The sequence below is a fragment of the Crocodylus siamensis genome, chromosome 4 (genome assembly GCF_052110815.1).
Source record: "Crocodylus siamensis isolate JL-2025a chromosome 4, ASM5211081v1, whole genome shotgun sequence".
Taxonomy (NCBI): domain Eukaryota; kingdom Metazoa; phylum Chordata; order Crocodylia; family Crocodylidae; genus Crocodylus; species Crocodylus siamensis.
Window position 1 is genome coordinate 49,843,218 of NC_143398.1, and position 14,677 is coordinate 49,857,894.

General features: G+C 42.2%; 1 protein-coding gene across 11 annotated transcripts in view; it reads right to left on the reverse strand.

Annotated features, from left to right (window-relative positions):
- Positions 1-14,677, reverse strand: part of FOXP2 (forkhead box P2) — a 651,774-nt gene that overhangs the window by 554,784 nt on the left and 82,313 nt on the right. For all 11 annotated transcript variants that reach the window (XM_090042266.1, XM_090042257.1, XM_090042255.1 and 8 more), the window contains one exon: positions 6,015-6,175. The gene's annotated coding sequence lies outside the window, so the exon portion shown is untranslated. The remainder of the gene's footprint in view (positions 1-6,014; positions 6,176-14,677) is intronic.

The window sequence follows — 14,677 nt, forward strand, 5'->3', positions numbered from 1 at the left end:
CCTTTTCAATATCTTCTTGGGCTGCTAGACTGCTCCTCTGCTTCCACACAACCTTGCCTTCTGGCTCTCTCAAAAAGCTAGTAATAGAGTCTTTCATAATTTTCTAGCCCCCGTGGTTGCAAGCCAATCAAGTGATTTTCCACAGTGCCTTGGAAGTTCTTTTTTAGATGATCTATTCCTAGGTTTCAAGCTAGCTCATTGCCACAGGGTGCTTTCATTTGAATGGAAGATCCTCCAGATTAATTATGTTTGTTTTCTCTACAGTATTACCTCTCTAATAATCTCTTGGAATCCCACCCAAAGACAAAGGAAAGTAGGCCACAGTAAAGGCATAAATATATCCATTTACACTAAAAAATTCCATTCACAAAAACTGAAGTTTGAAGTTGAAGATATACATATGTACAGATAGACACTACTCAAGCACACATTTCAGAGGGAGGTTGGCTGAACTGATATTTTAGTTTTTCTCACCCATTCCCCAACCTAGGCTTGTGTGACAGCAAAGATGATGTCATCCAAACATTTTTAAACTACCGGGGGGGGAACTATACAACTAAGTCAAACTAAGATAAACCTATAAAAACATCTGATCAACTTCAAACACAAAGACAGCCAGGTAACTTCAGTTACCCTTCTTTAGACCATAATAGAATCTGGTCAGAAATGCTTCAAAATTATGACTGTCTTCCAAGATCCAACTACTGATGAGTATTATGTCAAAATGTATATTAATCAAAAGAAGTACTTATCTAGGAATTATTAACATGGGAGCAACCCCCTCCTTTGAGGATGGTCTATTCACTGATTTTCTTTTGGAACAAGGGATAAGGACAATGCCCAAGATTCTTCTGACAGAGAATCCTTATTTTTAAGTGGAATAAAAATTCCTATAAATAAAAATAGGAATGTGGTTTTCTATCTGGTATATTAACAACTTCTTGTTTTAGTGGTATCAATAAACATGTACGCCATTTGTACATGTGACAAAATTGCCCTTTTAGCAGTTTAATTGCCCTTTTATAGCAGTTTATTTGCATCACATATTACATGTGCAGTGGCGCACTGCAATTTAATTTCATCACACTGTACACATGCAGCGGCGTATTGCAATGTAAATGATTTTGTTACATAGCAAACTAAAACACATCCCAATGTATTTTAGTTTGCTGCCTAAAAATATTGCAGTGATACATCTATCCCCTGACTTCCAGCATGGCAATGAATCATCCCTCCCACCTTCTCCAGCCACCCCTAGGTAAGCACAGGGAGGTGGTAGGAGGGCAGCTAGGTATGCTGGTGGCTGGAGAAGGTGGCTGGGATGGTGCACAGGGTGCTGAAAGCCCAAGTGTACTTGGGGCTGCTTGAGCTTGGTAGGCTTCCAGCACCCCATGCACCATCCTTGCTGACTTCTCCAGCTACCAGCATACCCAGCCACCCTCCTGCTCCCTTCCCGCACTGCACCAGAGGCAAGCCAGCCCAGATGGCCCCAGGTGCTGGGAACAGTACCCAATCCTTTTTTTTTCCTAGTGGAACCTGCCCGTGGCTGAGGGGGGGTGAACTGCCACTGAGCCGAGGTCAACCCTTTGGCCCTACACCTAATGACTACTAAGGCTAGACAGCTAGAGAGATACACATGCTTCTCCACAAGGAGGCTCTGGGGTCCCCAATATGTCTTGGGACATAGATTATTCACTTTTTTTCAGACAAACTGAAAATATGCGAGCTACTTGCACTTAAAAACTGCATTTTGTTCAGGTTAGAAGCAAAAAATTTTTAAATCCAAGGTCTTTTCATGGTTACAATATAAACCAATTTAAAAATCTGGTAGAGAACAGAAGATAAATGTTTTATCTTATTCACTTTCTCCTTTTAAGACACCCTGCACTATAAAATAAAAAAAATATATTTTTCTACCAAAAGCTCAAATCTAGAGAAATGAAGAGCAAAAATACTAAGTTACCTAGCAACATTCACTTCCTAACCAATGTTAATATCTGCCATTCAAAAAGGGCATTTTATTTGATTAATATTGTGCAATATGGAAAATGCATTAATAAGTTGTTCTTATCTTCTTATCAAGAAAATAAATTACCTATCCAAAAATAATTTTGTTTATTCATTTAAAAGGACATTTTTTGCCAATCTCAGTAACACTGCCTCTGACAGGTCATGTACTCAAACCCCATTAAGACCTGAATATATGCTTTAAGGGTGGAAGGGGGACACAAATAGAAGAAATAACAAAACAGAATATTCAGATGAATAAATTCAAGATCCACTCCCCAAGGGAGATTTTAAAACTCCAAAACACATTTCAGAAAGCATAGGGGGAAATATATTAATCTGGAGTGCCATACCATAAGCTTGAGAGAGAGAAAAGCCACACACATGATCAGAGGTCAGGAAAACAGACTTTACGACTACAGGCTGAGAGCTATGAGGCTTTTTAGCCTGGAAAAGCGCAGGCTCAGGGGTGATCTGATGGCCACCTATAAGTTTATCAGTGGTGACCACCAGTTTCTGTGGGAACATTTGTTCACCACAGCGCCCCAAGGGATGACGAAGTTGAACGGTTATAAACTACTGCAAGACCATTTCAGGCTGTACATAAGGAAAAATTTCTTTACTGTCCAAGCCCCCAAGGTCTGGAATAGCCTGCCATCGGAGGTGGTTCAAGCAAATTGAACACCTTCAAGAGTATATTGGTTGCTTATCTTGCTGGGATCCTATGACTCAGCTGACTTCCTGCCCTTCGGGCAGGGGGCTGGACTCGATGATCTTCCAAGGTCTCTTCCAGCCCTAATGTCTATGAAATCTATGAAATCTCCTAATGGTCTCACTTTTCCTATTGAAGGGAAAAGGAAAAAAATACAAAAGCAGTGAGTGAACATGTTATACCTAAAAGAACCCACAGTTTCAACAAAAGAGAACCCATTCATTTTCAGGATCACTCAGTCTCCCTGAGCCCAATCCCATTCTTTGTAAACTCAACAGAAAACTCCTATCAGTTTCAATAAATATTAGATTCATCCCTGTGTGCAGTAGCGGGCTGTCTTATTCTTGTATGGATATTGGACATATACTGGTCAAAATTTTCAAAATTTAAGTTAAAGTGAACTTTAAGTGCTTAAAACAACCCCTTAGTAACAGTTCCTTTTAGCACCCATTTGAAATCTATTTCCATAATAATCTACTGTAATATTATTAATAATTTACATAGAATAGTTAATAGACTAATATATAATCCAAAGGTAAGCAAATACATTTAAACACCATAAATACAATTACATTGACATTAAAGGTAAAAGAGAATTAAGATTGCAAAGTCTAACACTCAACATTTGAGAAATAAATTAAAAGATCTTATGCATTTTTCTAAGAGATCCTACCTCAGTATATAGGAGGATGGTGGTCAATAACACCATTGTCCAATCTTACTTTTTACCCTCACTATTAGGTATGCAATCTTTGGCCTAATTTACTGTACACAGTCTATACCCTGCACTGATTATTAATTTCCTTTTCAGCTTCTTTATAGCTGTCCTCAATGTAGTGTCTAATTCCTTCAAAAAACATATATGAATTTATCTTCTTAGTACCCTGTGAGATAAGTTATTTTATCCTTATGTTACAGACTCAACGCAGGAGGTACAGAGTAAAAAAAACTGAAAAGGGCTTACACAACTTTCTAATGGATCTAGTTGTTCCATTTTCCAAAGTGTCTAACAATTGTTGCTGAAGCAATTTAAAGATTTCTACTAATTTCAAGTGTTCAAACTGAAGCACCTAAAGCTTGCGATGCATGCCCCCGGGGGCTGGGGGGGGGCACAGTGACTGTCCGCAGGCAGCAGTGATGGGGGCATAGCAGTGGCGAGTGGAGAGCTCCCACAGGCAGCTGCAGCAGTGTCAGCAGCAAGGGGGTGGGGGCTGGCACACCACAGATATCACTGGCAATGTCAGCAGCAGCCAGTGGTGATCGGCAACCGGCCACAGATGCCGGTGGCAGTGTCGACAGTGGGGGGCTGGCAAGTGGCACTTATTTCATGGGGTGCACCGCCAATCTCAGGGGGTGCACATGCACCTGTGTGCACCCCCTACACATCGCCAATGGTTGTGAGAACTAATTCCTTTCACAAACAAGGATCTAGGTGTTTCATTATGGGGCACCTGGAAAATAAGACATGTACAGTCAAGTCACCCGGGAATATTACGTTTTCAAATGGCCTGCCCAATCTCATGAAAGGAAGCTTGAGGGAGAGATATGGAGACAATCTTCATTTAGTCTGGAGAAGAGAAGACTGACAGGGGATTTGATAGCAGCCTTCAACTACCTGAAGGGGGATTCCAAAGATGGAGCTAGATTGTTCTCAGTCATGGCTGATAACAGAACGAGGAACAATGCTCTCAAGTTGCAGCAAGGGAGGTTTAGGTTGGATATTAGGAAAAACTCTCTGACTAGGATGGTGCTGAACCACTGAACCAAGTTACCTAGAGAGGTGGTGGCATCTCCATCCTTGGAGGTTTTTAAGACCCAGCTTGACAAAGCCTTGGCTGGAATGATCTTGTTGGGGATGGTCCTGCTTTAAACAGGGGGTTAGACTAGATTACATCCTGAGGTCCCTTCCAACCCTAATTTTCTCTGATTCTATGAATCCAGTTTTCCAGGGTAGGTAACTAAGGTCCACATCCACAAAAAAGACAATGACACTTAAAATGGGACTGAGACAAAATCACACACCTAAACACAACTGAGAGAGAATGTAGGCACCTATGTTGAGAAAAAACAAAATAGGCACCCCACCCTCCCACCAAACGCCCCCCACACTCAAGCAACCACAAAACTCAGTGAGTGAGTAAATTCATTCAGCATGTACATTTCCGACCATAAAGTCCCCTAGGAACCTACATTTGGGTGACTGCATATCTTTTGAAGCAACCCTGCCTAAGCACTCCTGACTATACACACAGCACCTACAAAATAAGATGTGTAATATTTTTTAAACTTTCTTTTATTTATTTATTTATTTTACAGACAGCTACTTGAATTGCAGCCAAAACTAGGGGTAAAATCTTCAGCGTGTAGACAGATATAAAAAAAGAGGAAGGGACAGGAGATAACAATGATTAAGAAGTGCCACAAAATGGGATGGAAAGGTGAAGTCCCTCCCTCATGCATTCAATCTTTGTTTTATTTTTCCAGTGTAACAAGGGTTTTATTTCTATATGCCATTATTCCAATGACAGGGTCAACAGGGTTAAGCTATGGCTAAGGTTAGATCCAGAAAGCATGTTTTAAAATTTTTAAAGCAGCAGTAGGCGACTGAATGCATCATGGACCTACCAACCATTAACACATGATATTAAAAGAATTTTGCTTACTTCCTATTGGTTTGTGAATACTTCCTGTTTTGCAAATATGAGTTTGAACTCAGAGGTAAAATAAATGGACGTGTTTCCATAATTGCTCAACTGAATGTGCTCAACTGGAAAAACAGAAACAAAACAGTAATAAATATCCTATTTCACACAATAACTAAAAGTGACGGCAACGAGAGCACTAGAGAAAGGATTTTAACATCATTGATCAGCCAAACAAAGACAAAGAAATATAAAAGAGAAAATGTTTTTGCTACTTCACAGTGCCTAATAAGCTTTTTACCTTCAGGGCTGATACCACTCCCCACTAGCACAAAATCTCTCTCTCTCTTACAGAAATGACTTAAAGCTTTGAAGTTGTAAAGTGGTGAAAAAATGTTTCTGATTTTTATTGTCAGTACATAATTCCATGAAAAAAAATATATATATGCTACAGAAACCATACAATCATCCACGAAAAATTAAAAATACTATTGAGCTGACAGCTTAAAGGCACACATTTTCAAACTGGGAATTTTTGTAACCACATTTCACATCTTTTATCAATATAATCCATTATTATGGCAATCTGTTTTTTCTTATATGGCATGCAGTACTACATAGAAAACAGTCTCATTCACAGCTATTTTACTTACATTTCTTTGGAGTCTGTTACCTCGTTGCTTTATGACCAGGAATAATTTTCTTTTTTTTTTTTTTTCCTTTTTTGCTTAAACTGGTGCTTTCTCCAAGAGTGTCTTCTACCTCTACAGCAGACAGTAAGGACAAACTTTCCTTCAGCCTTTGCTTAAGTTATCTAATATAAGAATGAAAAACAAAGAAGGCTAAGTGTAAATTGTTATGCTATGTACTACGTCAAGGAATTACAGTGATCTTCTAAAAACACAGTAGATTTACACAACACTATACTTATTTATTTTATATACATCTATTAGGCCTGTGCAAAGTGGCTAGTATTTGCTTCGGATTTGGTTTCGGCTGATGCGGAGGACAGTCATTCGATTCAGTGATTTGAATCACTGTCCTGAATCAATTCGGCCAAATCTGATTTGGAGATTTGGCTGCCTCCCTAAATTCGCCAAATCAAACAGGCCTCATCCCCTGCCCGCTCTCCCAGCCCTGTCAATGGCTGCCCCACACCAGCCCCAGCATCCTGGCTCTTTAAAAAAGAAAAAAGAAAAACCCGCACTCACCAGATGCTGCCAGGCCAGGGTGGGAGGGGAAGGGGATCCTTGCTGCTCCCCACTGCTCCATGCTGCGTGGGGGGCTCTGCCATGAGCTCCCATCCCCCACCCACTCTCCCAGCCCCCACCATGGCTGCCCCACTTGGCCCCGTTGGCTCTTAAAAAAAAATTTTTAAAGCCCCACACTCACTGGTTCCTGCCTGTCAGAGGGTGGTCCCTGCTGCCCCCCACTGCCCTGTGCTGCATGGAGGGGCTTTGACACGAGACCCCAAGAGCCCTGAGGGCCACTGCACCAGTTGGCTTTTTCTATTTTTTAAAGAACCAGGAGCTGGGGCCAGGCAGGGCAGCCACTGATGGGGCAGGGAGAGTGGGCAGGGGATGGAAGCTCATGGCAGAGCCTGCCATGCAGCATGGGACAGTGGGGGGCAGCGGGGATCACCTCCCCCCCACTTGGCAACAGCCAGTGAGCGAGTTCAGGACATTTTTTTCTTTTTCTTTAAAGCCCTGGGATGTTAGGGCTGGGTAGGCAGCCACTGACATGGCTGGGACAGCGGGCAGGCGTTGGAGAGTGCTCAGGAGGGCTGGGGGAGCAGGCAGCGGATGGGGACTGGCAGGGGTTCCCCCATGGTTCCCTCCCCGCTCCTCCAGCCTCCTCCACCCCCTAGTTACCAGCATGGAGTCCAGGTCCAGCTCCATGCAGCAGCAAGTAGGGATTGCCTGAATCTCCAAAGCCCTCCAAATCTTTTCCAAATCAATTCAGAGAACTTCAAACTGATTTAGACCTTTTTACTGGTCTCCCAATTGGATTTGGATTCAGAGATTCGGCTGCTGAATCTCCTTTGAATCGAACCAGCACCTGAAGCGTCGCACAACCCTAATATCTATATATAGGTATAGTTATATCTCTAGAGATAGAGATATATTTTGCACACCTGGTGGTGAGGGGAACTCCTACATCATTTACATCTGCCCCCCACCCCAACATCAAGCATTTAAACCCAGATTATCAGTCACCTTCTTATCCTTCCAATTCACATCATACCTTGGACTCACATTAAGAAGCTGAACACAGTTCAAAAAACAATCTATTTCCATGATATTTCCAATTCAGTTCTGTAATACTACGACAGTCAGAATAGTTTGGCTTCATGTAAGTACCTGTGCTCAACCGAACCAATTTCTGAATATTTTGAGTTGCCTATGCTAATAAATACTCTCAATCTTAACAGCCAGTAAAACAAGAACCTTCACAACCTATTTCTCTGTCATGCTAAACCTTATATGCTTGTATTTACTGGATATAAAGCAAATAGCATTTTACACCCACTTTACACAAGCAATTTCTTACTCAAACTGGAAGTGTACACCAGCTTCTTTAAGTTACGTAGCTATCTCCCCACTTGCCCCTCTTGTTTAGTTTACAGCATGTCTAATAAACTTGATTAAACTCCTCACTTCTGTGTTCACAACTATCTGCTTAAGCATACTGTAGACCATGTGATCAAAGCAGGTGCACTAAAGAGTGGAGGAAAAGTTTCCTCAAGAAAGTAAACCTTAGCAACTGCATCATTTGTATTCCAATATTTCCTCTTGGTGTTAAACACACATACTTTCACTTTAATCTCCAGGATACAGCAATGTTTTTGCTGTATTTTAGGTATGTGCAGATCAATGCATATTCCTTCAGGGAAGCCTTTTGAACTGGCAGACAGTGAATGATTGACATCAGGCACAAATACTTTTTACTGTCATGGAATTGCATGTCATTTATAGGAAAACCAATGTTAATTAATTCTGTCCATACATACCAGATGTGTCAGAGGAATATACCAGGTCTTTCACACCATACTGCTTGATAGCAGATGCAAATTAAGCTCTGCATGGGAAAATATATCTCTGTTACTGAACTGAAAGTCCCCATGTACTGTGCATCTGTACCTTGTAAGAAAAAAGCCTATACTAACAACAAAAATGCTTGGATATCAGTATGCACTTGAAGAACTAAAGTCCCTTTTGCAAACTATGAATTAATGCTCTCACTTTAAGGTAAAAATCTAAAAGGATCCCTGCCTGTCTATACCTATCTCTATTTATCAGTATTCTCCTAAACACTGCAATGGGGAATTTAGCCTTACAAATGAATCTTGTTCCTTGTCAGCTTGATATATTGGGTCAAAATAAGTATAATGTAATAGTTGCTACATCTAGGAAATGGAAACCTGAAAAAGGAGGACAAAAAGTAACTGCTGCTGTTGCTACTGAAAGCTAAATAACATTGTTCCCTTTGATTCAAGTTGCTGAAACTGAGGCCACTGAACTGACAGACAGAGGATCTACTTTATAGTTTCCGCTCTGATTTCCTGTAGGACTTCAGGCAAGCTTCCCATCCAGCTCCTTGTTTGACTCACTTATTTAGAATGTAAATTCTTCTGGTAGGATTGTACATCACCTAGCACAGTGGTCTTCAAACTTTTTATGGTGAAGATCACTTTGCAGCACCACAGGATCTACCACACCCCCCCTGCCCCACCTGCACAAACCCAGCCCCGCCCCCTGCCCAGCCCCACCCTCCCTCGCCTCCCAGTCTCTGACCCCACTCACCCAGCCCAGCCCAGGTGGCAGTGGATGTGGCTCAGCCCAGCCACTTGCATCCTGCCGCTCCCGATTGTGGAGACTTTGACAGACTGAGATCGACTGTGAAAGGCTCCATGATCGATCAGTCGATCAAGATCAACTGGTTGGTGCCCACTGATCTAACACTACAAGGGCCTAATCTCTGTTGAAACCTCTAGGCCCTGCTGTTAAAATCATCAAGAACTATGTGCATGACAGTTGACAGCTTAGCAAAGACAACAGCTCTTTCTTTACATTACATCTAGTGAAAGGCACTCTGCATTAAAAACAGGTGATTTTTTTTTTTTATCCAGCTCTTCAGAAATGTACTCTGTAATATAACAAACAACAACAATAGGAAAGAGAATTATTGCTACCTTACCTCAAAACTAGAAGAAAAAGCAGCAGGAAAGCATGTATTTCTCTGCCTCTTTCATAGCTTTAACCCACTTCACAGCTCAGAAAAGCTCACAAGATCTCACTAAAGTTTTGTAGTCCATGTTGTACAGAAAACAGAAAAGTGTATGAACTTAAGTTTCACTCCCATCCATGAAGTACTTGAATTTTACAGGTAATCTATGAGATAGAAGACAGTGGAAAGTATATTCCAGAGCACACATTCCCCTACCCACTAACGTCATAAGCATATGTAAAGTGTAGCGCACAGGATATATGATAAGGTAATGTGATTTAATTTGATCAGTATGATCTTCATGCAACATAAATAATTGTGCAGCTGATAAAGCTACAAATAAATTATTCAGGTAATGGCAAATACTTGTTGATAAAATTCTTTGTCCGATACTGCCGCATACTGGGTGTGTCAATACATGTGCTTTACTGCAAAGTAGACTAATTTACATGCACTGCAACTAGGCTGGTGTAGTCTAATTTACTGCACTGTCAGGTAGTCCTGCTAGACACAAGTGCTATCTGACAGCAGAGTAAATAACTGTGCTCAAATGCACATGTATACAGAGACATTTGAATTAGTTTACTCCAGCACAAACTGCACTGGAGCATATTCAGTCACATTAAGTGCATGTGTAGGGGCACCCACTCTTTTACAGAGCATACTACAGGAGCTTCAAAAGGTTTTTGATAAATTCTTAAAACCCTTTCCAAGACCAGGGAAACCACTTGCAATGGGGGCGGGGGTGTGTAGAAAGGAAGACATTTCTCTTTAAAATTATCTTAAAACAACAGTGGTTTGAAATTGTTTAGGGGATCAGAATATTTAAGGTACACAGGAAGAGATGGTGTAATGGGAAAATGCGGGCAGTACAGTCAAGGGAAAAACGTTAAATTGATTTATCACATAGCCTGGCAGTTTACGGAAAAATCAGCTCTGCATGAGAACTCGGTGCTTGAATTGGAGCTACCTGGCTAGAAGTTAACTTTGAAAACAATTATATGAATGTCATATATTGGGACAAACACCTGGAGCTGTTACTAGAGATAATATTGGTACCAGTGCTCAGCAGCAGCAGTCCTTTGATACGATGATGAAAGTTTTCTAATAAATAAAGAAGTTTTTGGTGAGTCAGCAGATGGCCGAGTCCAATCCAAGAACTGCATGCAAGACTGCAGATGTGGTAAATCTTCCTCCTCAAACTGAACAGATCCTGCTGACAGCAGGTCACAGCTCTTTCCTTTGTCTCTCACATCTACAGTGAGACAAGTTGGTTTCAAAATAACTGATGCCACAACAGCACTGGGGACAATTAAGTACTTAACTCTCCCAGGTTCTGTATCAATAACGCACTTTTTCAGACTGGCCTTCAATGTGTTCTTGAATCTCTTCTTCTGTTCACCTCTAGAGTGGTCAACATCAGCGGGTTGGGAGTATAGGACTTACTTTGGGAGCCGGTCATCAGGCAGCCTTATAATATGCCCGGTCTAACAGAGCTGGTGACATATAAACATAGCTTCAATGCTGGTAGTGTTTGCTTGAACCAGAACGCTGGCATTCATTCTTCTGTCCTTCCTATTGATATGGAGGATTTCCCAAGGACACTGCTGATGCTAACACCCCACACATTTCAGGTTTTTCTGATATGTTGTCCAAGTTTCAAACCCATAAAACCATATAGACAACAGCCTGGTAGATGAGAAGTACACTTTGGGTCTAATCATGGAACACAATTTTGGAGATGTCCAAAGGTAAATTTTACCCAGTGTTGAAGATCATCATCTACATTTGTTTTTTGTTTGTTTTCCGGGGGAGGGGGAAATGGGGCAAAAGTGGCCACTCAGGTAAGGGAAATGCTCAACGTTCTCTAACAAGTGCCCTCTAATTGTAGTGCGTGGAAAAGCATTTAGTTGGTTAGGAGTGTACTGGTAAAGGATCTTGGTTTCCCTGAAGTTGATTTTGAATCCAAGCATTTCATATACTTCACAGAAATGATCAAAAGTGACTTGGAGCTGCTCTTCAATCAAGTGAGCACACACAAAACAATTGGCATACTGAAAATCAGTAACAGAGGTGTTGGTTATCTTGGATCTGGAACATAACTGGTTAGTGTTGAAACAGATCCGTGTCCATATGATACTGAATACTGACCCCAGATGGAAGTCTATCAGCAGTCAGATACAGAAGAGACATGATATAGATGGAAGACAGTGTCAATCCAGTTGCATATTTTTGCTCGACTCCCACTCCAATAGTGAAGGGGTCCATTTGCAAGCCATTGCTTAGGACAGTTGCTAACATATTGTCACGAAGGAGTCTGACAATAGTAACACATTTTGGTGAGCATCAGAATCTCATCAGGATCTTCTATTGGGCCTCTCTGTTCATTAAATCAAAGACCTTAGTCAAGTCAATGACAATCATGTAAAGAACTCAGTGCTGCTTGCAGCACTTCTGCAGCAGCCTAGCAACAATGATCATATCTACTGTACCTCTAAGTGATCTGAAACCACACGGAGACTCAGGTAGGATCTCCTCAGTGAGGAGAATATTGAGGACAATGTGGGCAAGGATCTTCCCAGCTATAGACTGGAATGCAATTTTCTCTATCATTCCCCTTGGATAAGTTAAAAATTCTGGAATCTCTGAAGTCACTAGGAATCTGTTCATGTTTCCAGATTATTCATAATAACATCATATAGCTGGTGAAAGAATTTTTTCTCACCTTACCTAAAAAATTCAGCTGGTATGCCACCATGATCAAAAGCTTTTTGTTTTTCATCTACTTAATGGCTTTCAAGGTGTCATGATAAGTTGGTGGATCTATAAGGTAGTTTTTAATAGAGTGATGTGGAATGCTTTGATGACATTGTCTTCAACCTCACAATCTTAGTTCAGGAGCTCTTGAAAAAGTTCCTGCCACTGTGTGTTGATGGTAAAAGCTTCCCTTAAGGAGTGTTGCTCCATCCTAGGGTCTCAGAGATGTGTACTTGGCTTATAATGTTTTATAGACATTAGGGCTGGAAGGGACCTCGTAAGATCATTAGGACCAGCCCCCTGCCCAAGGGGCAGGAAATCAGCTAGGGTAAAAGGATCCCAGCAAGATAAGCATGCAAATATTTCTTTAAAGTGTCCAGAGTAGGTGCATGCACCACCTCTGGGAGGGAGTCTGTTCTAGGCCTTGGGGGCTTGGATAGTAAAGAAGTTTTTCCTTATGTGCAGCCTAAAATGGTCTTGCAGGAGTTTGTGACCATTGGACCTTGTCATCCCCTGGGGTGCTCTGATAAACAGGCATTCCCCCAGATCCTGATGCACACCCCTTATGTATTTAGAAGCTGCCACCAAGTCACCCCTGAGCCTGTGCTTCTCCAGGCTGAAGAGTCACATAGCTTGCAGCCTCTCTTCATAAGGCCTGCTCTCTTGCCCTCTGATCATGCATGTGGCTCTCCTCTGGACTCTTTCAAGCTTCGCCACATCCTTCCTAAACTGTGGAACCCAGAACTTGATGCAGTACTCCAGCTATGGCCTCACCAAGGCTGAGTACAGCGGGAGGATGACAACCTGCTGGGTCTCACTCAAGATGCATTGGTAGATGCAAGCCAGAGTTTTGTTTGCTTTGCCAGCTGTGGTATCTCATTGGTGGCACATATTCATCTTGTGGTCAATCATGACCCCCAAGTCATGGTGCTAGCGAGTATAGCATGCCGAACCTAGAAGTGTGATGCAGGGTTTCCCCCCTCCCCCCAAGGTGGAGCACTTTGCATTTCTCTATATTGCATGCCATCAGGTTTTCACCCACCCACCTGTCAAGCCTATTAAGGTTGGCCTGGATCACCAGTCTATCCTTAAGCGTGGACACTCTTCCCCAAAGTTTGTTGTCATCAGCGAACTTAGCTAGTCCACTTTTGACACCAGCATCCAGATCGTTTATGATGACATTAAAAGAGTATAGGTCCAAGAACAGAGCTTTGGGGGGCACCACTAGTCACTGAGTGCCATGTTGATTTGGTTCCGTCAACTACCAGTCTCTGGGTCCAATCTCAGAGCCAGGTCCCCAGCCATGGGACTGTGGAGTGGAGTAGTTAAGGCTTCAGTTGCCCAATTTTTCCATGAGGACATCATGGGGCACCAGGTTAAAGGCTTTTTTAAAAGTCCAAATATATGATATCAACCTCGTCCCTTTTTTCCAGGTGATACGTCAGCTGGTCATAGAAGGAAATAAGAGTAGTCAGGCAAAACCTACCCACAACAAACCCCTCAGAATGTTGCCTTCTGTTAGCCTGTCAAGAATGGTTTCTTTGATAATTTTTGTCCAAAATCCTTCCCAGGGATTGAGGTCAAACCGATTGGCCTGTAGTTTCCTGGGTCTTCTTTCCTCCCTTTCTCAAAGATGAGCACCACATTGGCCCTCTTCCATTCTTCAGGTACTTTGCCTGAGTGCCACGAGTTCTCGAATATCCTTGCCAGTGGCTGAGCTATGATGTCTGCCAGTTTCTTTAGCACTCTTGGGTGTAACCTATCCAGACCAGCTAATTTATGGGGCTCCAGCTTCTCAAGATGCTCCCTCACATGATCCATGCCAAAGGTGGGCAAAGGTATACCCTCATCCTGGTCATCCCACATTATAGTAGGCAGGGTGGTCCCTTTGGGGTGGTGAAAAACTGATGCAAAGTAATCACTGAGTAGATTGGCTTTTTCCTGGGTGTTGGTAGTCAGCTGCCCCAGCTGGTTTAGCACGGGTCCAATGTTGCCCTTGTTTATTTTTTTGACTTCCCACATATCTGAAGGACTTTTTATTGTCCTTGATTTGTGGTCATAGAAGCCAAAGCCTTCACAATGGCACCAGCGCCACAGTCTTCAGTTTACTGCCTCAATTCATCTCTTTCGTCAGCCCGTGACCCGTAACTAGAAGGATTGAGGAAAAAACCACCTGCACTCCCAAACCCCTGAGCCCCACTCCCAGAGCCCTGTAGCCATTCAGAACCCAGCTGGGATTGCTCCAAGCTATATCATTTGTGTCCATAGCTTTGGTTGCACAAAAGAAACTGCGGATGTCATGGCTGTCAGCAAACCTTTGAACCTTTTTTGC